This window comes from Rhea americana, unplaced genomic scaffold, assembly GCF_003343005.1.
Source record: "Rhea americana isolate MKP2758 unplaced genomic scaffold, rheAme1 scaffold_284, whole genome shotgun sequence".
Taxonomy (NCBI): Eukaryota; Metazoa; Chordata; class Aves; order Rheiformes; family Rheidae; genus Rhea; species Rhea americana.
In genome coordinates, this window is record NW_028186406.1 from 201349 (window position 1) to 227287 (window position 25939).

Here is a 25939-nt window from a genome sequence, read left to right on the forward strand (position 1 = left end):
TTTTTTTTTTTTTTTTCCCCAAAATGTCATGGAGGGAACTCTAAGCAGTCAGGCCAGCAGATTTGGAAATAGGTGTCGCCATCACTCAATCAGTGCACTCAACTGGAAACCCACAGCTAACTTGCAAGTGTTTTCACCACCCCTTCTCGACCCTTTTCCATTTCTTCAGCACTGAGGTCATGATCTGACACCACCATCATGCTTTCCTAAGCCAGCTCAGGCCTCATCCAGTTGTTTGGACGGTTGCCAGACTAGGAGTTTTCCTTGCCTCCTGCATGTTTCTCCAAGGACTGAGCATTTACTTGGGACTCCTTACTTTGGGTAGGATTTTTGCAAAACAAAGCTTCCCTTCTCTTTACTCCTGAACACTAACTTCCAGCCATGGTGACAGCAAACATGCTTTAGTGATTTACTCCAATAAAGTAATTTACTCACACTGTAAAGTACTACTTAGGCAAATTAAGATAGGAAAACCTGATCAACCTTTTACTAGTAAGAACACATTCTGGGCTAACTACTAAAGCTGTTAAGCACATTGATAAAACACTCAGATGTGCCCTAAAGGCCCATTRAAGAGCTAAATGAGACCAAAAATCTTTTGAAAAATCTGGCCACTTGTTTCGGTGCTTACATAAAAGCTGCCTTGTGCCGGGCTATGCTAAAAATTGCACTTAACGCGCCACAAACAAGTCTGCAAATGATGGGGACAGTCAACTCAAAGCTAYCTTAAAGGTTTTATTGCATCTGCTTGATTTAAAGGGGGCACTGGTGGAGGCGCTCTCATATTTGACCCATTCTGCATGCAGGGCAGACTGTCGGGCAGAAAAGCCCAACTCCCTCCCCTTTGGTCTATGTCAAAACGAAACAGCTTGCTCTACAATACTGAACCAACAGTCCAAATCCACCTGCAGCAGGATAACGATACTAATAAGCCATTACTCCTGTTCAGTGCCTTACAAAACCATTTTGTTCATATCAAACCATACTGTTCACACACGGGAAAGTTTATGCACGACCAACGAGCTCTCCAGCAGCATCATGAATTGAAATAGATTCTCCATTACAGCGAGTGGCAACATCAACCCCAAGCGCAGAGACAGCAGTAACGGCACAGCTCGTGACACAAAGAATCAGCCTGACAAAGAGAGAGAGTCATTTCTACTCTGATAATACAGCTGGCTCTCCTCTCACATACGCCCAGCTGTGGCTGTAGAACAGAAACACAGAAACCGTTTTTGCTAGCAGATTTACCRTATAGTTATAGAATCAATTCAGAGCAAGTTACATGCACATAAAGCTTTAGTAATACACACATGCTGTAGTTAATTCTTTCTGTTCTTTTTAACAAAGCTTCATCATACTCAGATCTATTCTAAGGCTCAGGGTAACACCTAGAGCTCCAAACAGCTTTCCACTTGCAAAATGTCACGTTTAATTTCTGATTAAATCATTTTATTTATTTATTTATTCATTCACTTGTTTGTTTCCAGCTGGAAGGAGAATCCCAAAATAGCAGGTGGCAAAGAAGGAAATTTGGGCCAAAATGGTATCAATATTGAAGAGCATCCTGCATTTTTAAACTCATTGGAAGAAAAAGTTAAGGTCTCAGAAGAAGTTGTCAGCTTCTGGGTAAGCACTGGGCACAGCAGGGAGGGGAAAGGAAGAGAGCAGATTTAGTGCCTCATCATTTTGCAAGCATAATCACATGGGGATGTACGTATGGCTGCCCACAAGGGACAGCTGTGGCTCTTCTAAGTCTTTACCCTATGGTCTCTCTGCTTTATAAAACAAGAAATATTTCCACAGTGGGAATATTTACAATAGAAATATTTATTGGAATCTGAATTGGAATAATAGCCAAAGGGTTCATATGGAAAGCGAGCAGTACAAAGCTATTCTCACTCACATTCTGAGATCCAAATGCTCAAGTTTCTGATAAAACAATCTTCTATCTTCTCCCTCCCCCATTTTCTATTATAGTCCAAGCAGGCTGGTTCTTGTCTGTGAGCTCTAATTAGCTTTTTCTAAAAACATCATGGGGTAGGCTCTGAAATAGGTCCCAAGCCACTCGGTTACGCTTGGAATCATCTGCACTTGTCCATTTTACACATTTGCCAAGTAACACACAAAATCTGCACATCACTTCAGAAAATCTAAGAATTCAGACTCTAGCTGATAGTCAGGAAATCACTACTTGGTTTTTCAGATGTGATAATCTTCCTTCTAGTTCCACAGACCTCTATGTTTGGCTTTTTTTGATGATCAAACCTTTACTTTAAGGTTCCTAGCCATGGAGCTACAGACCTACACTCAGGTTGGAAAAGTCAGACTACAGTGATTTTACTGATTTCTCTACAGAAAGGTGAGGATTCTAGTCTCTGTAACACTACCAAATGTCACAACGYAATAGCTACAGGAAACCGAGCAAAAAGCAACTCTCAGGCTACGGGCCATTTAAAGTACAAAGCCTTCTAATTCCTTTGAGATGGGGCAGAAAATCATAACATATTTCCATAAACAAAGTAGAAACGCATAAAAGGACGAGGAGATTTTTGCAACAATTTCTTGTGGTGGTCTGGCTGGGTGCAGACAAACGTAGGATCAAATTCCAAACTGATTTTAATGTGCTCCCTGTTTACATTGTAGCTAACAATGCTAATATGGAAAAGCCTAGAAAGATTTATGCGCATATATGTAGAACTATTAAGACCTGGAGAACACAAAATGTTATCTTTCACTGCTAGTATTTCATTTTTTTTCCTTTTCAAACATGAATCTATTGCTAAGACAACCAAACATTAGCCAAAAGATTGTGAATGTTCTTCCCAGTTTTGCCCCTCTCTGTGAGATCTTCGGCAACTCAGGCTAGGATAACATGTCTGAAAGAGATACAGGAGCCTCGGTCACATAAGAAAGGTTCCTAAGTCACTCCACCAAAGGGAACTGAGATATCAGTCACCCAGCTGCAAAATGAGGATCCTACTTACTGATCCTGCACGGTGTGAGGCTTCATGTATAGCACTTACAAAGAAACTTGAAAGCCCCCAGTTATTACTGTTTCAGAGACAAAGCAAAGCTGTTCAGCACACATTCAAAGAATTGCTGTAAATCCTTCTTACATCTTCTCTAAGGCACTATATCTCAGTGGACCAATTATCTACTACAATTTAAATGTGGAATTCCTACCCTATTAAGAGTATACTTTTATCAGTGGATATTCAAAGAGCTTTTTCCTTACAGTACTAATATAATTAACAGTATAAATAACAAAATACTACGCACAGAGCAGTTTGAAGAAGGGAAGTACTCTTTAAGTGTCAAATAGTCCTAGTACAATTAATAAATTCTCTGAATTTTCTATATCAAAAGAATAAATGATGTACAATTCAGCTGAACTTTATAATGCCAAGCTAGAAGAAGAGATATATCTGAATTAGTTGTTTGGCTTGCACAGCATGGGCCAACAAAGCAGAACATGTTCCCATGCCTTTAGAGCTTACAGGCACCCAGAGGGGAGACAAACTAAAATCCAAAACACAGCACGAGTACATACTAGGTTTGGAGAATATGGATGAGGAGAAAAAGGTGGGAGACACGATGCAAAGATGAGAAGAGAGGAAAAGCAAGACAGTAACAGTCACTGCAAAAGAAGTTTGAAGCAAAGAACAAGATAGAGAGAAAAAGGGCAGACAGCAGAAGGGGGAACCCGGCACAGCAGTAAGCCCTCATGGTACTGTCACATTAACTGGAGGACAAAGACCTATATCTTTATGAATATGGCTTTTTTGACTGAATATCACAAATTCATATGGCTGCATCTGTTCTTCCTCTACCTCAGGAATGAAAAACATCAAATTAAAAATAATTGGACTCTGCTATTAATACAAAAAAAAAAAGCCTCAGTAATTCGATCAAATGGAGCTTAACACAGGATGCTGTTTCACTAAATAACAATCTGCTTTATYGTGGTGCAGTGACTGGGGAAATATGAAGCCTGCAACAGCTGTTTCGTCCCCCCMCACACACACACACACTTCTTATGGCTTCATGAAAATATTCAGCCAATCCATAAAATGCCACCAGATGTTGTATTCTCCACTGTAACATGCAAGACTCAGCACTGGTCACCTGGTTGGTGGTGGTGCTGGAATTGCCGAGCAGGGTGAAAACAAGAATCTACAGCTGAAGAGGCTARTATCAGCCAGGAATCAAATCTGCGACTTTTACTTTCCTGCTGCAGACAGTAAGGTTGCTGTTGTTCCTCACCTGCCCCACCGATTACACTTCTGCTTCCTGTCGTTAACTTTCAAGGGAGCTGCCCTGTCTCCAGGCCAAGGGAGGCACACGAGGGTGGCACCTTCCCTTCGGGAAGGCGGATGCCGCACCACACAAACCCCAGGCAGAGGAGCTGCGGCTCTGCCGGAAAGGACGTTACCAGCAAAGCAGCCGGTCGGAGCTCTCCCCAAGAGACGCAGCAGCCTGCACAGCGCCTGGAGTCTTCAAAGGCCCAAGAAGGCAGCCTTGGATCTGCTTCAAATGTTGCTCTCCGCCAGAGACAACTACAGAAGGGCAGGTATTGGATGTCTTGGAAGAAGATTAGGTTGCTTTGTTGCAACTACAGGCAGAAGCCAGAGCAATTACACTTCTGGTAACAACTACCAGCATCACCCGCCAGCTGCCAAGTGAGGAGACTTGGCAGCTCAATAATACTGCTTTCATTTATCATTTCCACTCCAATTAGCTGACAATACCAGGCAATTGGTAGAATAAACCCAAACCTAAGGGAAGTTGACAGAACGCTATGTGGTCTGCAGCGATAGTTACTAATGGAGCGATGAAGAGATGAAGTAATTCAGAGACATATAAATGATTCCTAGTACCCATTCAGGGTTAGACTTTATTTTTCATAATAGGGAATTGTTGCCAATGCTGAATATGTTTTCAAATCTGATATGTCCTTGCATGTAATGAAACTCTGTTGAAAATGGTCTTTTAATGGGCTTATTATAGCTGGCATATAAGCAGAACAACACGGGAAAGGCTTAGTCTCTAAAACCAACCCAAAATCCAGCTGACCTCAGTGGATATATATATTCAGCCTAGCGCTCCTGCTACAGAGCAGTGCCGGCAGAACATACAGCTTGATTAACAACACGTTAATATTTTGTTTCAGGAACTGGGAACAATTAATCCCCATCCTCAAATCCGAGAATTTAGAAGGTATACAAATTAAAGCAAGGTACCACATATGGTTCATTAGTCTGTTGCTTTTCTAGATTTTCTAATTACATCTTTCATTAGTTGTCTAGGCCTTTTACAGGAGAGAAAATAAAAAAGAGGCTACAAGCAAAATTTCATAGCAGTCCTAACTGATCTCAGAGACAGGAGGACTACAAAATAGATATTCTTAACTCACTCACGTGCTTTTGCATACTTTATCCTATCTTTCATAAAGACACAAAAGCAGTCACTAGGAAAGAGCTCAGACAAATTGAATTCTCAGTGAAGAAACAGGCTACATAACTAAAATAAAAGGTTTTAAATCATTGGTTATAATCACGGTTTAAATCAGCATACAGAAATCGTGATTTAGACCTACAAGTTCAATTGTTTTTCTGTAGCCTTGTTCCTCTGTAATAAAGGTTAACGCTGCCGGGTTGGTCACCATTAAAACGTATCCATCTGTATTCAAATACAGCCTTTGCACAAACCACTGCACATTCTTTCCTGACTGGAAGAAGCAATACTGCTACACACAACAATTTAAGTGACTGTAGTTCAACACATATATATGCTGATTCTTATGCTTTCCTCCTCCTTTCTAATCAATTCATACCAGTATTTGTAAAATGAAAAATTAACACAAGTACCATTTTGAAGTACTCTTAATTAGTTAAGTAACTCTGTGATGAATATGAAAAGAAAATAATTTCAAGAGAATGTTTTGCATTTAAAAGTGATTAATCACAAGCAACATAGTTGCACCACACTTTGAGATTTCAAGCTCGTAGATTGCAGCTTTACATGCCTATCTTTTACTCCTAAAAGGAATTTTTTTCCTTCCTTCTTAACACTTAATTTCTTTGCTTTGAAGGAAAAAGGATAAATTACTTGAATAAACTGCAACTAACAATTATTTGCTTGGCCTCTGCAAAATGAGCTATTTCCAGAAATTGGTTTAGCACTGTACTCCTTCCGTACGTTTACTGAAAAAAAATCCACAAGCCATTATGACTTAAAAAACAGTATGACTTAAAAAAAAAAAAGAAAGAAAGAAAAAGACTGTAAACATACGCAATTTGTTTTTTTTTTTTTAATTTTAATGCAAATAATTTTAACAAACTATAATAAGCTTCAGCCTTCTGGTTGTTGTAACTTCGAGTATTTTTTTCAAAACAAATAGAATTTAAATAAAGAAATCTGTTCAAATTTTGTATCTTTTCATTTTCAAGTCTACTGCTTTTTTCATTCTGTATCTATGTATGCAGGTATCTGGCATAAATTTGAAAACATCAGAGAGTATGCTAAGCATGTGTTCAATATTAGCACCAATAAATAAATAAGCATATATTGAGAATAAACACCAATAAATAATGGATATTTAGAAGATCACAGTAACATGTGCTCTCACAAACTCTTCTGCAACACATGTCCAGAATCTGAGCAACATCCAAGGACTTAGCTTTTTTAGTTGCCACATTTTGTATTTGATCTCTTCTGTGGGAGTGAAAAATCAAGACCTTAACTGGGTTATAAAATCAGCAACAGAGAAAGTGGAGGTGAAAGGAGATGGGAAGAGAAAAGGCTTGAGTTTGTCTTTTCATTAGGTAAAATTCTGCTGTGTAAATCAGTGTGGTCTATGTTCCAATTTTTTTTAGGCAATGTAGAGAAAGAACAACACCAGCTTCCTGACACAGTAGCAAAACCAAATGCCACAGAGAGAGGTATTTCCACAAATGAAGCTGCTTTCCATGCAAACATGTTACTGAAAGCTGAGGCACAAAATCCAAGTCCTGACAGAAAGCACTGTGTTTGACTCTATTAATCTGGGAACACACAATATCCTTGCCCAGTCATGAAAAAAATCATGCTGCATACAATAAAAAAAAATATAGAAAATATTGCCTCAATAAGAGAGAGCCTGAAGACTGTATCTTCTTCATTAGACTCAAGCTCTCTTTCCCTCTTGAAAGAGATTGTAATTAGCATTCTACATTTTTCTGTAAACCAATAGAGATTTCTGAAAGAAAATACACATTCAAATCCATAATTTTTAACATCCCCCAAACTAGAAAATTGACTTTAAAGTCATGAGATAATGAGGTTCTCTTGAGGCCTGGATGGTGCAAAGTGATCCCTTTTTCAAGCTTTTCTCCACAGCCACACAAGTAGGAATTTGGTTTTCTTCTTTTTTTTTTTCCTGGACTCAAACCTATTTTCAAAACGTCAGTAACTGGATAAGTTGTATCTCAGCAAACACAGGAACTTCCCAGAAAATAATGAAAGCTGGCGACACAGAGCTGCTTTACGCTTAGATGAAGGCTCAGGTTAGAAAGCCCTCCACCCAACACCACACAGCGCAGCTGTAGGGAAGTATGCAGAGGTTCTCCCCACCTAACCACAGATAACACACTGCACTCCTAAAACAGTATTGCAGCAGTTAAGAAACTAAAAGTATAAATGCTTATAGTGAGTCATTCTTGCCTAACTCCATTTTTGCACAACCTGACTTCTTTCAAAAACATTTTCTTAAACACCAACAATATGGCAGGATACAGAAAATTTTGCCCAGAACAGCTTGCAGTTCCCTTGCACGCTTTCTTCACACATTGGGACCATCCGTAAAAGGATGCAGAGAACAACTAATAGTAAAAGCAATTATTATAGGGAAGGGGTTACAATCCCAGTATCGCTGCACTCAATGAGAGCAAAAGCATCTGACCCAGGAACTTGCTTTTGACAAGAGCTAAAACGAGACAGATGAGACTAGAAATACAGAAATACACAAATCAATACTTCTTCCCAAAACACTTCCCGTTCAGTTTACAGCTCAGAGGCTTCCCAAGTCAGAAGCAGTATTTCTGCATTCTGCATTTGCCCAGTCTCCCCTTGAGCTCGTGTAAACTTTAAGCATCGACAACACCTTGCAGCACAGTTCCAGAGCTTGCTCACGCACGGAGTGAAAAAAACATCTCCCTCGTGGGGAGCTAAAAGATGTTCTGAAATAGACACAAAAATAGGTATCAGGCAAATGATAGACTAAAATACTGGATCCTTACTGAGAGCAGATACTACCCCAGGACAGCACCTGAGAACAGCTTGGGGCAGCAGTGAAAGAATAAAGGGAAAAACCCAGAAGACCCAGGTTGAATTCCTACAGTGACTACTGTGACACCTCAGGCAAGATGTTTCTCGTGGCACAAAGTAAAAGATCCCACTCTCAGGAGACAGACAAACTGCCTTCCCAGATTGCAAGGAGCCTTGACAAGTTAACTTTGATGGGTGGCTTTGGATGAATCAGAGAAAAAGTAATCTCTGAATAAGTCTGTGAGAAGCAGCCATTTCACTCTGCTGCCACGTCAGTGGACCCCACAGCAGAATCCAGCTCTGCCTCCATCCCCTGGTGGGGAACAGCTTCACACCGTCTTTCCGTGAACCCTCACTGGAAAGGAGCTGGTGCCCTGGTGACCGAACCGGCCCACTAAGAAGCAGCAGCAGCACTGCTAATCCATGCCTCGCGTCGCCGTGGCCATCGGGCCCTGAACAAACACCTCATGCACGTGTATTTGAGTTCGAAAATGGGCCACGGGGAAGTGATCATGAAACAAGAACAGGCTTGGGTTCACAAGCTTTTTTCTTATTTTTCCCTGACCATGGCTTGTTGTATGCCACATTGCATGTGCCCAAGTTTGAGAAGCCAGACACACCAGCAACTCTCCTTAACAGTCAGATACGCAGTTGTGGTCCTTCTGTTGTTTTTTTCTCTCTGTTTATTCAAACATTTCATAATCTGCCAACCAGCAAGTTTCAAGTATCCTCCCCCAAAACAGCTCCTGAAAGGATCCCAGACTGGGAGTGTTTGATTGAACAGCTGTTGAAAATGAGGGCGGTAAGGGATTAATTTAACCTAAACTTGATCACAGCTTCACTTATAGCATTTATTGAGACATAATGGATTTTTTTGGAGCAGCAGGAGTCAGAATCTCACGAGTGCAATGGAATGCGTACACAGCACRCAAGTGCAGCTAAGGCAAAGTGCATCTTCACCTGCCAAAAGCACCAAGAAAGTTATATTCTATCCCCTTAAAATGACACCACTTGTTAGAGAACTGAACATGTGAAAATCRCCAGGATGTAAGTAGCCAATATTAAATGCTGAAGGCTGTAAAACTGCAGGTAAACTGTCAACAGCTGTGCACAGAAGCACAGCTTGAAAAAATTATCACATATTTGAAATTGGCTATTAAACCAACTTAATCCAGTGCACATATTATTAGGGATGCCCTGCAGAGCAGAGCCTGACTATACTTTCTAGAAAATAGCATTGGCCTTTTGAGCATTAGTTCACATTTTCGAACAGAGAGCAGAATACCCTCTGTAGTCCCCCCYCCACTATATCACATGATGATGCAATATTCCCAGCAGACTGCGTAACTTTAAATTCATCCTGTTGGGCTGCTGAAATGCAGGCAATGTTGGGTCAAACGCTTCAATGTCAACTGTATCTCGCCAGGGCAGAATGACCAAGATTGGCTAAAGCCTTTTATCCCCCTTCTAACAAAAAACATCAGGGCATGAAAATCACTGCAGCTCTGCCAACAGACTCGGTAGGAAAAGAAAATATATTTCAGCAAGTCATTTGTAATAGWCCTTCCAAATACTCTACTGGGTGAAACATAACTCTATTTCCATTTCTTGAAGGCAATAACAGACTGCAGAGCAATTTTGCAGGCCACTTTTACAATTTTAATATATATTTTTACATATATATATATATATAAAATATTTTATTTTACGTATTTTATATATACATAAAAAAAATAAAATTTCCAATTCCAAGCTGGATATTTAGGAAGTATACTTCTTTGAAAGCACAAAGCAAGGAATTACACACCTCAAATCCTACTATTGTTACTGTGGATCCAAGCATCGTAATCTTCCCTACAGCTCCCAGAAAATACAACTCTTTATGTCCTTATCTTTAATCTGAGCTCCTTACGCAGTAGATTAATAAACTGGTGGTTCTTTTCCTTCAAAGGAAGRAGGGGACCCCTGTGAAAGTCCTGCAGAGTCAGTCATTAATCTTTGTGAACAAAGGCTTCATTACTGAACAAAAAWAATCAGGAAAGGCCTGTAAAAAAAAAGAAAAAGAAAAAAAAATGGATTTCATGGGCTGTCTTCATGTGCTCTAGTATTGTTTCAAGAGCCTCTCATTCAGTGGTGGCTGTCAAGATTTAACGAGGTAGTAATTTTATGGCCAAACAAATTGAAATAAATGTCAGCAAAAGGTGTGTAATAGCCTAGCACTTTATTTGAAAATGTGGGCTCAGTGTTGCAATCTGTTACAAATTATTAAATTAACTGACTTTAGCACGTGGAAACCATAAGCTCAGAAATAAAATTAGACTTAGAGCATCCTAAAAAGGGCAGTATGACATAGGCATTTGTGTGAAGGGAAGACGTCCGTGATATTTTTTGATAGAAAAGATACTGGCTCTCCAGATGTTTCACACCATCCATCTTTCACCTTATTTCCTCTATTTTATTATAAGCGTTCTGCAGAGCCAGTGTCTAGCATTCCTCCTCATCAACTCCCCATGCACTAATTCCGCTCCACCCCCATAGAGAGGGTCTATCTTGAGGCAGTCAYATTTGATGAACCAAAAAAGTGTAACTAGATTAACAAAGACAACAGATAGTGTGTGAAAAACAGGTCCATCAATCTCTTATGAAATGTGGCTACCCAAATTTAAACTTTAGATCCTTAAGTCCCTGAAACGCTAAGTAACAGGAACAGAGAGAAGGCTCGCCCTTACACCTTCCCTGTTACTTTCACCCACTTCTCTGGACTATCTGCCACTAGTGAGGGAGTCGGACCGCTGGGCCCAGACAAAGCGCTGGTCTGTCCCAGCTCTGTGAGGACAGGCATGTGATCCAAGCACTGCACTGTGAAATCAGGTTCTGCAATATGCCGCTGGCCAGCTTTCTCGCACACGCATGCCCTGCAGATCATCACTGGGCAATTCAAACWGAGCGGTTCAGCCCCAAAAATAAAATGAACTACTGGCATCTGGCTAGAGCCTAGTCTGAGATGACAGAGCAGGTAGAAAAAGACTGTTCATCCACAAAAGCGATGACTCTAAGTGAATGCACTTAGCATTTCTGACAAGAAGAGAGGGTTTTCTATGAAACAGTAGGTCCAACAACATTTGCGTTGAAGGTACTATTGGTARTAGGGTGGAACAGCAGGTACAGTGCATGTCTAGGAGCAGAACAAATCAAGGCCCTGGCAAATGAAGGAGCAGTTTTCCCAAAAGATCAATCTAGGCATCCAAAAAATGAAAAAGGTTAGTCCATTAAGTGATAAGGAGGAATGGAAGGAGGCACTGGAGTGAAATACTGGGGCAGGAGGGAGTACTATCTTATAATAGATTAGTATCAACACTCAATAGGCATATGTGAAAAACAGTAACTCCTTCAGCAGTACTTTGTTCCTTGTTATTTTTTGACTTAGGGATTACATCTGTCCAGCCATTATCTGCATTATCAGCACATTCTACTGCCTAGCAAGTGTGCAGGAAAACATCTCACACGCACACACTTCACCTTGAAATACACCAGAACTGACTTATCTTTCCCAGTTGCCTTAAGGGAAGAAGAAAAGGCACTCAGGTAGTGACATATATTTTAAAAAAACAGAACCTCCCACTGTAATTTCAGATTGTAATTCCCAGCAACATTATTGCTGGACAAAAAAGGAAGACGCAAAAAAAAATTTTCCTGTGCTCTCCCCCTCCTCCTGCATGTGCCACAACAAAAGCGGTAATCTCCTCCAGCGCATAGCTGCCTAAGGGAAATTAGAGGGGCCTGGAATTGCAGTCCAAACCGTTTCAAAGACAWGTCTTCAGCACCAGGGCTGCAATTGATTGCCAGTGCAGATCAAGAGCAACAGGTCCTCTCACAGTGCGTGAGGAAGTAGAAAAGAGTTGAGCTAAACATCATGGTCCCTATGTTCACTGGGTCCCACACTCTCTAAAACTGATGTGTGTGTGTGTRTTTTTTTGTTTTTTACAGTTACAAAGCATACCCCATTCAAAAATAAGCTGAAGAGAACTACGTTGATTATCTCTTGCTCTAATAAAGAAAATATTCCATGAGTTTAAGGATACTCTATTCATTCTAGTGTCTTAACTTTCTCTGCACATGTTTTCATTAATGGAAGATTTTCCTACTGAATTATAATGAAGGCAGCACCAGGCCCTGCTTGGCAATTTTTTTACTGCATTTTTTAATCCTTTAGATTCTTTCCTTCCTCTTTATTGATTATTCAGCTTTTGGGAACTTTGTCTCTTGCACCACTAAACAGCCTTGCATAGCCTCACACTCATGGCTAGCTAGAGCTAAAGAGAAAGGTGAACACTGTGTGGTAAACTGCCTTGCACTGTGACAGCACGATCAATGAACAGGACATCACTTATCTTGAGAAAAGCCACTGAGCTCCAAGTCCACTGCTAGTCAGCCATTACRAAATCCGCCATTCAAGCTAACCAACCAACCAAAATATCCCTTTCTGATGGAGGACACCTTCAGCAGCAGAGAAAGTAACAACACTTGCTCTGCATGACAGGCTCAGAAGTTGGCCAGAAACAGAGCGGAAGACGGGACACAGTGAGGACAAAAAAAAAAAAAAAAAAAAAAAAAAAAAAAAAAAAAAAAAAGATGGCAAATGACAAATAGATTGCTGAAGATCTAAGAAGCAGAACTAATATTACTGGTAATTTTTACCTGGCTTTAAGTCTCTTAACAGGACAAGATTTGACCTAATTTGTCCTTGCTGTCTCCAAGTTGAGAGAGAGCAAAAAAGTTCTACCTGACCACTAAGCTTTAATTCTTGGATTTCCAACCGCCAGGGGCAACYGCTCCTGTGAGCAATCAGTCACAAGCACTAACAGGCAATCCTAGAAAGGAACACAGACCTCACGGTGATGCAATGAAATATGTCCACTGCCCTGCAGTTTCCCTCTGAAATAATGAGCTCACAGCAGGGGGGTGAACTTTTAAGACCTCAGCCTAGTACTCAGCACTGCTGTACTCCGGTTCAGAGAGGCTGCTGACGGCAAGCTTGGTATTCTGTTCTTTGTTCAAGTTACAYTCTTCCAAAGCCAAAGCTCAGTATCATTTTTTCTGAAGCAAACGCAGAAGCTTTGCTATGCCAGAATTGCTATCCATCAGGATTTTCTCTGAAATAAATCAAGGGACTGACTCATAGGACTGAAAATACTAACCAGATCCTGCTAGATYGGCTCTATGCCCTGAATTTCAGGTTGGCACCAAGTAGCTAGCATCAGAAAGGGCCACAAGGGCTCAGGAGGAGTGAGGGAGCACACAAGTGGTTAATGCCTCCAGGGAGGCAGTCACTGAGAGCAGGTGCAATGGAGGGAAGCAGCAACTACACAGCTGGAAGGGGCAGTCAGACAAACCATGATCCATTGCTCTGGGGGGAGGTAGGAATGAGAAACAGTTGTGTGAGGCATTTAAACTCCCTCTTATCAATCAGATAAAACATAAGCAAAAACATGATGCCACTGGAATCATGTTCCATGAGAAGTATGGTTATATTAGTTGGCATGACTGTCTATCACCCAGAAATAAATCATATTTTACATTGAAAAGTGGCAGCATCCAAGGCGAAATAAATTGCAGACTCTCTCAACCTCATGCTGGAACAGTTCATTTTGCTTTCATTATTCAGAAGCACTTCATAAAAGGTTATGTCAAAAAAATTTATTTAAAATTAAAGCCTTGTAATCCTATCCCAAGTATATTTATTTTTTGATGTATAAAAATGTGTAACACCACAATTCTATGAACTGCTTTTCAAATGTAATGCCAGAGTGATGTCAAGAGTTGTTCTGAAAGTAAATACAGCATGCACTTTGCATAGCTCTCCAATTTGCTCCCTCTACTACAGTTTTTCTTCTATAAAAAAGCCAATTTCAAAAAACTTGACTTTCCAGAATAGAAGATAGATAAGGGACAAAGATCACCATAACCTCTAAGGCTCATGCACATGAATTTCTCTCTCACCCCTTTTTCAGCACTTAACACCTTGCTCAGAATAAATCTGTGATAAAAGCTTGGGAATAATTTATATTTATATAATGGTGACTACAGCAGTAAGCATGAGAAAAAGTATGTGCACACACACTTATCTAGACTTGAAAACAGACCAGGTGGTCCTTAAATCTTTGATGCTTACAGTTTAGAAGARAGACAATTTTCTAATCAAATCACTTTATTCCTTTGCTTATACTGCTGTCTCAATCTACAGGAGCRCCTCTACTAACTATTTAGCAATGGCAAAACACATGCATGCCTCCAACTTCACACTGAAGAGGAATATGCATATTCCCTCCTTCCTCAGTCATCCAAGAATGGGCTGAATGGACTGTAACTAACACCTGGAAGATTGCTTTTGTTATACTTCTGCTAGAACCATTTACATTCTGTTTCCTTAATAAGYTTAAATGAATGCTTGCTAAGGTATTTTTTTTTTTTTCCAAAGCTCATCTCTTGGGTATATAAAGCTCCAGGCATCAACATTCACAAGCATTCAGAGACAAGAGGGGAGTTTTCATCACATCACTTTCAGTGCTGCTGTGGATATTTGCCAGTTTGAAGATTGCTCATTGACATGGTGTGAGTTAATTCTTGTCATGCTACTTCACACTTGGCTAGAAATAATTGCTGTCTCATTACAAATTTAATAATGACCCTGTGATATGGTATAACTCCTCTTTGCAATTTTCTATCTTTTTTCCTTTCTTTCTTTAAAACACAAAAGAGATTAACTGCTACAGAGTCCAGGGATTTTTAATTATTTTTTCCCCTCAAAGGAGGAAATCCCATTTTTCAAGATAGGTAATTTTTGTCAGGTAGTTTTAATAGGACTTTAGAAACATCCATACTATAGCTTGGATGTCARGTCCCTGCACGATTCTGAAAAGTCTTTTAGTTTTCCTTCATCTGCATCTACTACAAAGTGGTCTGGGAAGAATCACATGCTTGAGACCTACCTGTGCCCTGAAAGATTCATGGTTTCCCTGAATAATGAAGGGATTTAGGAAGAGTGACACAGGAAAATCACTTTATGGAATTCTTGTCTCTAGTGAATACATTAGGAATGACGAGCACAGCATGGARAATGCCTTTCCTGTTCCACTCCTGACTTACCCACCTGCTCACAGGGAGGACTACAATCCAGAGTTGTAGTGAATACAGCTGTAGAGAGAACAAGACATTAAATCTACCTTCCACCTCTACCACAGCCAAATACAGGCTGTGACAAAAGCCACAAAGCAGAAGAGCTGTCACACTCTTCCCTCCTTTAGGGTGAGAAAGGCACAATCCTGCAAGTAAACACACACGCTGCCAAAAGGGATAATCTGTTGAGAAAAAGTTATGGTGGGCAGAAGCTTCACTTCAGTCTTTGCCAAATACACGGCTGAGAAACACCATTTCAAGTGCCAAGACAAAACTGGATTTATTCCCTTTCTGCATGGGTGACTGCCACAGCATTTCATTCACTTTGCTACTAGCTGGTTACACCAAGAAAGAAATCTGGAAGTATTGCCCCRATACACATTAAAATCTATTTGCATTTTTTGCCTCCTCCTTTCAAGTTTAGCCCAATTTCACCTCATCCAGATTTCTGCTAACTCCAGTTTGTGCAGAGCAGTCAAGCAGTAACACTGTAACAGGGCATGCAGTGTCTATTTCTAGCCCTGGACAAACAGGTGAAGTGGCTCTGCTGGCTGATGTGAGCAATACGGTCTGGCCAATAGTATGTTTTTTGGAAGGGTTAATCCTTCAATACCAACTGCCACTGAAATACAGGGAACCAGATCAAGCCAGAGCTCAGTCTAACCCAGAGACAATGAACAGCAGCAGACGGTCCAGGGGAAAGTACAAAGAACTCTGCAGCAGGTAGACATCTGCCTCTCRCAGAAGTCCCACTCAGGTGCCTTGTAGCCCAAAACTGTGTTAAGCACACAGATAAAAGGTTTCACAACCCATGCAAGATGTTGCCTGCACTAACTGCAGTAGTTCAGTAACTACATGTAGAATCTACCCCCCTCCTGAAAACCTGGTACATGGTTGGCTTCAAAGACTTCCTACAGCAATGATCGCCAACCAGCAGTGTGTGAAATAGGTTGGGTGAAAATGGCACTATTCCTCCGTAATGTTCGAGTGACATTTCCTAGAGGCACTTAAATACTCTTTGAATACAGTGTACCATGAAAAACTCCAGGTTCTATCACTGGTCTGGCCACTCTGAACTACAGTCAGAGGGAGGAGAGGTCTCCAGCCACATAGCTATGCCTTAAAAGAACATTTCACACCTTCAATTCCCCACTTTCATCTTGCCTGATTAACATTGTGCCACAGATGCAGCTGATGGAACCTGCAGCCTAGAGGCTTCCTAGAAGAATCCCACAAGAGGTATGAATGTGACCTGATTACTTAGATGAACTTAATTATAAGAGAGAAGGCCTTCAACAGAAAAGTAGGCTAATACTTCACTGCATGAGACCTATTTCTCCGAACACTGTGGCAAAACAGAAATGAGCATTTGCAGAGCTGTATCACCTGRTGAGTACTTTCAGCAACTTGAATCACAAGCCTTGTCTCAGTGCAACCATCTCTTCCAAAGACCTTGATGACTGGATGACTGGAGTTCTCTTCCCACTAAGGACTTGGTGCTTCTGATGCTTTCTGTCTACATTTYACTTTCAATGTTTTTCAGATGAGTAACATATGACATATACCCTTATATTGTCAGAATCTGACAATAAAAGAGTAGGGGACATAGAGAAATATTCTCCTTAAATGGCTCTGTATACTACATGTCCAAAAGACTCCTTGACAGGCTTTAATAATCTTAATTTTAAATTCCAGATCAGTATTTGGTTTATTTCTGTTTCCTTTTGTACCAGATCCTCTACTTCCCTTCCTAATAGAGAGAAGGAGAGCATGAAGCAGAGCTGTCACTCATTAAATCAACATTAATATCCTCATAGACCCTCAACTAGAGGGTAACATGCACACCATATGACTGCTCAACAGCTCAACCATGTGTCCTGGTCAATCTGCAGTGCCTAGATAGCTCCCATTACTGCAGCAATGGGAATCAGTCCARAGTGTGTTGTACCCATGATAGAAAAATGATGATACTCTCTTTTAGAGAGGTTGGAAGGCGACCACTGGCTTACCTCCAAAGCTGACTGCAGTCACACGCTTGCTCTGCCACACACAGTGCAGGCAGTCTGAACTAGCCATGAGCCCACACTGAGTCCACGCGATGAGACACACCAGTACAGGCAGCTACACATTAACAGCATCCAGTCCAGACAAACCAGGTGAGGCTGACGCAGTCTGCATCCACAATGCCTGTGGTCGTGCGACAGGAGCCTTAAAACGCTTCTGGTGCCTCGTCAAGGGCAAAGAAGCGTGCCCTACCCTGACCCCTCCTTCTCCTCTTCCCAGACCAAACAAACTCAAGCTGGTGGGTGCCCYATCCAGGTACATGCCAGCCACATAAAACACGCTCCTGCAGCAGCAGGGGAGAGTGGAATCAATCACGCAGCATCACCTAGAGCAAAGGTTTCCTGAGCAAGGGTTTCACTCGTTTCCTCCCCTCCCTGCTCTGGTATGCACACAGAGGGGACATACGCCCAAAAGAGGTGGGGGATTTTTTCTTTCTCTTCTTCCCCATTTCTTTTTTTCTACCAAAGAAATAAAACCAACCTGGTAAGTGTACTGAATTCACTTTCTGTTGGTTATTTCCCCATGGCCGCCTGATAATCTAGAAGGGGAGAAAAAGCACCACCACACAAGCAAGCGTTGATTTGACCTTGAAGAGACCACAGATTCATAAGCCCATTACACTGAACAATGTTAAAACAAAGCATACTGAGGGTTTCACTGAGGCGCATTGTAGAGACCGCACAACAAGTTACACTTGAGAATGTAAGGAATTCTAGGAGAGAAGCATATAATGAACAACCTCTACTGCCATGAGATACCTGGAAGCATCTGTGAGGGAGACCAAGACAGCCAAACTGCTGCAGAAATGAGCAGAGCAGGGGCAAATGCAACACTGTTGAAATCTGCAGTACTGCAAAAGGAACAGATGATACAGCTCTGGGGAGGAATCTACACTGTATTAAAGATGATAGGCTTAGCTCAAGAGAAATAACTTTTACTGCAAATATCAGACAAGCAACATGTGGGGAAACTATCCTTCCCAGCACTGCTCTCTCCCCCTGCACTGCAAGATTTCCAAAAGGTCTATGCCCAGGCGCATGATGGATTTCCCAAACAGCTGCATTCCTCATTTGATTTTGACCTCTGCAAGCCACTTTTCCCACAGCTTCAGTCAGTTTCATCTTGTGAAAAAAGAAAGGGAGAGTGAGGCGAGTCCCCCAAGTGCAGCTGGCAGCCAGGTTAGTTTCTTTCTTGTTTCCAGTGAAATCACTGTGACTCTGGCTCAGAAACACCCAGATGCGTGTACACCTCTTGGAGTGCATCAACACCATTCAGCTGTCTCCCATCTTGCCTCAGTATCACAGTCAGCCTGTCACAGTCCAGCTGGAGGAGGAGACAGCTACAATATTAGCTGTCTTTATAGCTGTGGGCCATTCTCATCCGCAAGAGGAACTGTCTGAATGGCCATCTTTTGCCTGAACCCAAGAAACTTTGCTTCTCATGAGCTGCCCAAATTAAATGGACAAACTRGAAAACGCATCCCATATCGCTGCCTCGAACTTTTGCCTATCACAGCCTTGAACATACCTAATGATTCCTGCTCAACACCATGAGAAATGTTGTTTAATATTCTGGAAAGAAACTATCATAATGCACGGTCATGGCCTGACAGTTTGTTCTTTAGTGGCCTGGGAACATTAAATATTTCAGTGCTTTCTTCTACCGTAGTAAATACTGCACTTTAAATCTACCCGATAGGTGTTTAAGTCCTACTACTAATCTTACTTTCAAGTTCTGGGACCCCAAGTACAGGTTTATSGGTTTGTTCTGCAGGCTGAGAAAGTCTGAAAGAAGCTATCATAAATGTAGCCCTCACCAATTACTGAGCAACAGCCCACATAAGGACACTGCTTTGCAGAGCACCCACATACAGTTTCTCCRCCACCATTCCTTTGCCAAAGAGTTCAATCTCCTCCGACAGCTCACCAGTTATTATCCTAGGGTTGCATTTACATGAAGTATCTGTGCCTCCATATAATCCAAGTTTACAATCAGCTGCGATCACACAGCAAGGTTTGGCATTATACAGCAAGGTTTGGCATTATTGGCACAAGATTTGAACAGCCATAATTGGCAGCGCTGTCTTATCAGAGCATTATGAGTGTCTCATATCTAAAGGAATACACAGCTCCCTTGCACAAGCACTGAAATGTTGAACAGAAGTAATACAGTGACAGATGAAAGGAAAGTGGTTATATTAGCACCTTCCAGGAATAACTTATTAAAATAGTACCTAGACCAAGTGGTAATTGAACCAGTGAAGGCTGAACACAGCCATCTAGAACCTTCTCCTTGAAAACATTCACCAGGTATCTTCAAATCAAGACCAGACTCCTCAAAACATGGAGGGTTGCAGAAAGAAAACCTGCCAGCCAGCAACCCTCCTCAACACAAAACACTAGAAGCATCCTCCCACCACCACCTACCAAGGGGCAACACTCTTTGTAAAGCCTACAAACTGCGGTATGTAGCTGCCAGCAGATGCTTGCATGCAACACCACTTCTTCCAGTCCATGAAAGATGCCCGAGGAAGGCCTCAAGAAAGCAAGGGCTCTCCATACAAAAGCAGGCTGCGCAAGGGAAATCCCAAATTCCCCATGCTCCCCTCCCATTCCCTACTCACCTCCACTGARCTGACACACTAAAGCAGCTAAACCACACTATACTTGAAAACAGAAGTCTAAMGAGGGATAAAAACATCCTCCTTATCCCATTATCAATCTGCAGAGCTTTCCTATCCCCTGAAGAGGAATATAAAGATATAAAATCTCAAAACCTAGCTCAGAGCATACTTGGCCTGAAAGCAAGCCAGTACAAAGATTTCTGTGCAACTCTTAGCAGTATGATTAATCTGGGTAGCACTCCCATGTCTGTAGACAGTCACAGCAAGATGAAAGTGCTCATGAGCTTGTGTACACACACAAGTCATATCACATCACCCCGGCCCACCCTGCAATTTCCACTGTGGAAGGAGATTTATAAAGCAGAGATTTCTCCCTAGGAAAAGAGCAAGTTACCCCAACTTAATTTTTATAGCAGAATGACTGATGCATTCTTATAGCTGCATTTATACTCTGGAATCCACAGACATAATGAAAAATACATCATCCAGGATGCTGGAAAAGGATGGAATTTGCTCACGTTGCCAAGCTAATGTGGGCATACCCTGCTATAGGGCATCACCCCAGCAAAAAGAAAGTCTGCCTGTGGCAGGAGGAGAGCAGAGCRCGCCCCAGGCTCCCTGTTGCCTCTCCGAGCCATGGCCAGGGWAGAGAAAAGGGACTTGCACTTCCAATAATCTCTTCCAGCTATGTCACCTGCTAGAAGTCATCAGCACATGGTTCCAAACATACACCAGGGGACAAGAAAAGATCACAGAGACTGCCCAAAAATGAGGGACTGCAAAGAATGTTAACCCAGCCTTACGCTGTGACCCCAATAAGCCAAGCTACACACACACACACACACACACACAGGGAATGGAAATGTAATTCAGATGGCTGACAAGGTGCTGGGTTGGAAAAAGGGAAAATCTCTTCAGAAAATTGAAAGTGTCAAGAGTTACTTCAGTTTCAAAGCATCTTAAACTGAAGCAAACATTTTCTAAAGCTTCCTGTAGTTCTCTCCTGTTGCATCACTTTTCTTCCTTTCTTCTCTCAGCTAGTTTTCTATTTCTTACTGGCATCATACAATAAATTAATATCCAGGCCATTTTRCTTCATCTACCCTTTCCTGTTTGCCCCTACACCAGCTTTGTTTTATTGTTCAACTGTGCTCCTTCCTGTAACTTTTCAAAACTTTACTAGCTGTGGAATATCACGCTGTGACAAAAGAAAAATCTGAATTTTGCCATCCTGCTGCACACTTATTACTCAGATGTCTTCAAAAATATCAAAGTTTGAATCCTGCAATTTTTAATTTTCAATTTTCTTAAACCAAAATGCAAAAACAGTCTGTACAATTATCTTTTGGTAGCGATTTGAAATACCTCTCAGTAAAAAGGTGAATTATTCCAGTGAAATGTCTTTTCTGCTGAAAACATTTGTTTCCAAATTCTATTTAAAAGGAAAATCATTTCTGACATCGTTACACGCAACTTCAATGTCGAACACTAACACAATGGCAAAATGTTCTCCTCAGTTTCAAGTCTGAAAACATTTTGGTTTCAGTGCAGTTAATTATTCAAATAGCACCAGAGGGGAAAAAAAAAAAAAAAAAAAAAGCTAACCACCCCTATCACACAAGCTGCCCAAGCTGGCCATCCTTGTCTTAAAGGACCAAAACATCAGGCAAACCCAAGTCTGCCAGTAATGCTGACCCCAAAACCAAGGACTGCAGCTAATTGAGTAAGTCAGCTGCCAGTGAAAGACTAGAGGAAAATCTCAAACCCTCTTAGCAGCCAGACAAAATAATACCTTTTCTCTGTCTCCCATGGACATTATGCCCTAATTTTCAGCTGGTCACATGTGCTACCCCAAAAGCTGAGATTTTGATTTGTGCAATGCCAATGTAATATAAAACAACTTTAATATTTCAGATGGATGGGTCTGGCAAGTCCCTTCCTTCGACATGTCATTTAAATTTTATAGAGGCRTAAGAAAACGTGATTTATGCAAGATGGAAGTCCCAGGAGCAGCAGCCTGTCACACACAATTCTCATGCCTCATCCATTGCTCCAGTGTAATGGCAAATTGCACGAATTCAAAGGAAGGAGACAGCAGGGAACTACACCTCTTAGGAAACTGGCAGAAAACTAGAGCTTTCTACTTCTATGTCAGCAAGCTGGTAATGAAGGGTAGTCATTCCTGTTTGGTGGTGGTCTTAAAATGTTAGTGTCAACTAACATTTGCATGATCAAATATCTAAATCACAGTTGGAATTCACTGTCCACTAAATGACAGCTCCAGCACAGCAGACAAAAAATGACAATTTTCTTRTCCAAACAATACTTTGTGACAGACAAGGACCATTTACAACAGGCAGAAAACAGTATTTACTTTTTTATCTTTATTTTCCTGAGTATCTCCATGCATTCTTGTATCACAAGCAAATGTGTAAAGAATACTCCTACTTATCTTGTATGCCCTTTGCATTTTTATTAACTCTCCAACTCCAGCTCTAAACTTCCAACACCTCGATTTAAGGGTTATGAGATCCTTTCCCAGTATTTGTTTTATAGAAGGCTGTCTCAGGAAGCTCCTTCCAGTCAGGGCATTACAAACACACCACATAAGATGGYAATTATCTCACTAACACAATAGATAAGGTTTATTCTAACAAAAGCATAATTCATTGTGAACAACCATTTAGTCAAGTTGCTGCAAATCACTTCATCTAAGCAAGAGCATTTGTTTGGAAAGAAGAATTCACCATAAAGCCTCACATTTGCTCTCATTTTCTCCAGCATTTGACCACATTCACACTCAATGACAACATTCACAGTCAAAATAAAATGCATGTCAGGGCTGGTATCTAGCAGAAACATTTTTTCCACCTTACTCACATCCCTGATAATACATGCTGTTTTCAAAACACAGAAGGTGTTGGTGGGCTTTCTTGATTATCACACTAAGAACATCAGCAATATTCCTGTAAAACTTACCAGTTGACTTCAGTGAGATATAAGCCATCTCTTACATCACTATATGAAGACTTAAGAGATACACTGGAAAATGGACAGACACCACATGAGCTCTGAAACAAGTAATTTAAAAGCAAGACAGTCTACCACACATTCAACTTTCTCCAACACACTTAAAACCAAGGCGTTTTCCTTTTCCATCTCAAATAACTTGCTAACATCAGCCTGTTAAGATCATACAGGAGTTTCTTCCTCCCAATAACCTGTTTTCACTTGCATAGTCTATTCGTCTCCATTTTCATATTCAATGTTTCTGTTCCTTCCTTGCATTTTTAAGGATGTATTCTGATAAAACCTAGCTGTAGGACCAGCACTGATATTACTCTGTCTCGTTGTGAACAAGTAGACCTAAATCTCATTTTCTGCATAGCAAAGGGGCGCTCAGAAGGCATCAACAGCTTTGGAGAAGGAAGAATATAAAAGCAAACAGGGAGAAKGAGAAACTCACCAGGACTCCCCACTATCTTTCCTCCATGTTCCTGTTAAGRCCCTGATTGATGTTTATAGAATAGCAAAAAAATCAGGATTTTCATCACTCCAGCAGTGAAGCTCTTTCCTGTCATTCATTGCCAACTGAYAGACATCTCTTGACTAAAATTCAGACACTCTCCAGCACTGACTTCCTAATGAATCACAAAGCAACTGGACCCTACTTCCTTTTCTTACAGTGCAAGAACTACTATGTGCTGAAACGGGAGCAGAAAGAGGGAATGAGATCAAAGACAAGACTTGGTCTGTATGGGGAGACAGCACAAAAGTCTACCAACTGTTTCCAAAATCAGGATTCTTGATCCAAATTCAACATGTAAAGAGACTGCCCAATCCCCACAACTTCTGAGAACTCAGCAGCTCCCAGTGGGGTCAAACGCTATACTGTTATATCCACATGTTTCTTTAYGGCATAGAGCTTAACTTTTAAGGGGAGTAAAGAAGTCCAAGCTTCTCTAAAGCACATTAACATGCTTATAGATATGAGTAAATAGCAACCAAAAACGCCTCCCTCAAAAGGTACTCTCCAATATCCTAACCCAGAATAAACCTTTGAGCAAAGACAGGATAAACAGAAACAAGAAATAGTGTCCATGAGAAATTCTTTAATAAGGACTAGGTAATGAGGGACAGTTGCCCTTCTGGGAGCTATTTTAGCATCTCTTAACGAGGAATGTAGAAATAAAGAACCTGTTATAACCTCTCATTTTTAAAATACTGGAGTATAACAAAGTCAGCAGAAATGTACCCTATACTCTACTGGCAGATTTTTTCTCCTAGCAGAACGATTATTTCCTGCTGGTGTTCATCTGGGCAGGCTCTCCTCCCTCATTTTCCAGCTAATAAATCAGAAGAAAAAGCTGCAGTTAACAAAACCCACTTTTGACTCTGCATCAAAGCTTCACCTTGCCTTGCTTTGATTCTCCCCCAGATAAACAAAATAAAACAAGTCTCCAATCCACAGTCATCTCATTTCATCCTACCCCCCAGGCAAACTTTACTTCAGTACTGCTCAGGATGGGGACACTAAAAATGGCCTTGTACAAACACTTSGCTTGTCTCAATTACTTGATCTTTATGTGCTCAGCATTTTGCAGACAGAGGAGCAAGTACAGACTCTCTCTTTTCTTTTCTTGTCCTCCTTACATCTGGTTAAATTAAGGACAACTAGCTTCAATTACAAGCTGAGTTAAAGCACAATTGCATGGAAAATGGTGTGTGAAGTGTCTGTTTATGTCTCCAGCAACTGCAGGAACCATTATCATCCATCCAATTGTCATGAGGCTTTGTATCACAGTCAGGCCACTAGGATTTAATTCTTTTATATCATACCTACAYATCATTTACCTGCTTACCTGTAGGAACTTGCAGTTAAACAAATGACAATCAACGACAGTCCTACAAGACGCAACATTCATTACTGTGTATGGTTGTCAGCTGAAACAGGCAACCATTCAAGTAAGAGCTCAGCAATTTATTCTGGAAAAGACATGGGTCAATTTTCATCTGAGGCTGGTAAAACTGCAAACAATGCAGATGTAACCAATAAGACATTTTGCAACACCATCTGCTACTGAAAGACTACTGAACATCTCTAACCAAATGCTCCCTAAAGCATCTTCCCAAACTACCTGCAACGTCCTCCAAAYAACTTGACTCCTCCTTGCAAATCCCACAGTTGCTTTAGGTGACTCCTCACCTATAAKACCCTGCAGAGGAGTTTGTTCTGCAGCCAATGTTTTATTCTAAGCCAAGCAGCAACTCCCCGATGCAGTTCCCAGCGCAGTTTTCCTCTCTATTCACATGCAGTCGGCATGGCTTGTTACCTCCCACCAAGCAGAGCTGTTAACAAAAGGCAGAGCCAACCATAACTTCACCGTTGCCCAAAGCACAGCACGTTTCAGCTCCTGACCAGAACCACCATACCCATCTCCTTACATACCCAYGTATAGTACATACACACAGTAACCACCTCCTTTAATCCACACTCCCAGTATATTGACACAAGTGCTCATATCAGAACCGATCTTTTTTTGAATCCTTTTCCTTTAAAGGTTTCCCCTAATTAACCACATATTTCGAAGGTTCCTGTAAACAAATCCAGGTAATGAGGAAGCAAAATTAAGACATAGATTTTACCTAGAACACCAGAAAACCTAGTTCAGTCTCCTCAGATGATGAAAAATACATCAACTCCCAAATACCTAACTGTCCTGACATGAGACTTTTGGAAACGCTCTCCAACAATTCCCTGTTTAATAA

At 41.1% G+C, this 25939-nt stretch overlaps 1 protein-coding gene across 1 annotated transcript in view; it reads right to left on the reverse strand.

Moving 5' to 3' along the window:
• The window catches only part of FRAS1 (Fraser extracellular matrix complex subunit 1), a 176856-nt gene that overhangs the window by 115820 nt on the left and 35097 nt on the right, over positions 1-25939 (reverse strand). The window lies entirely within an intron of this gene.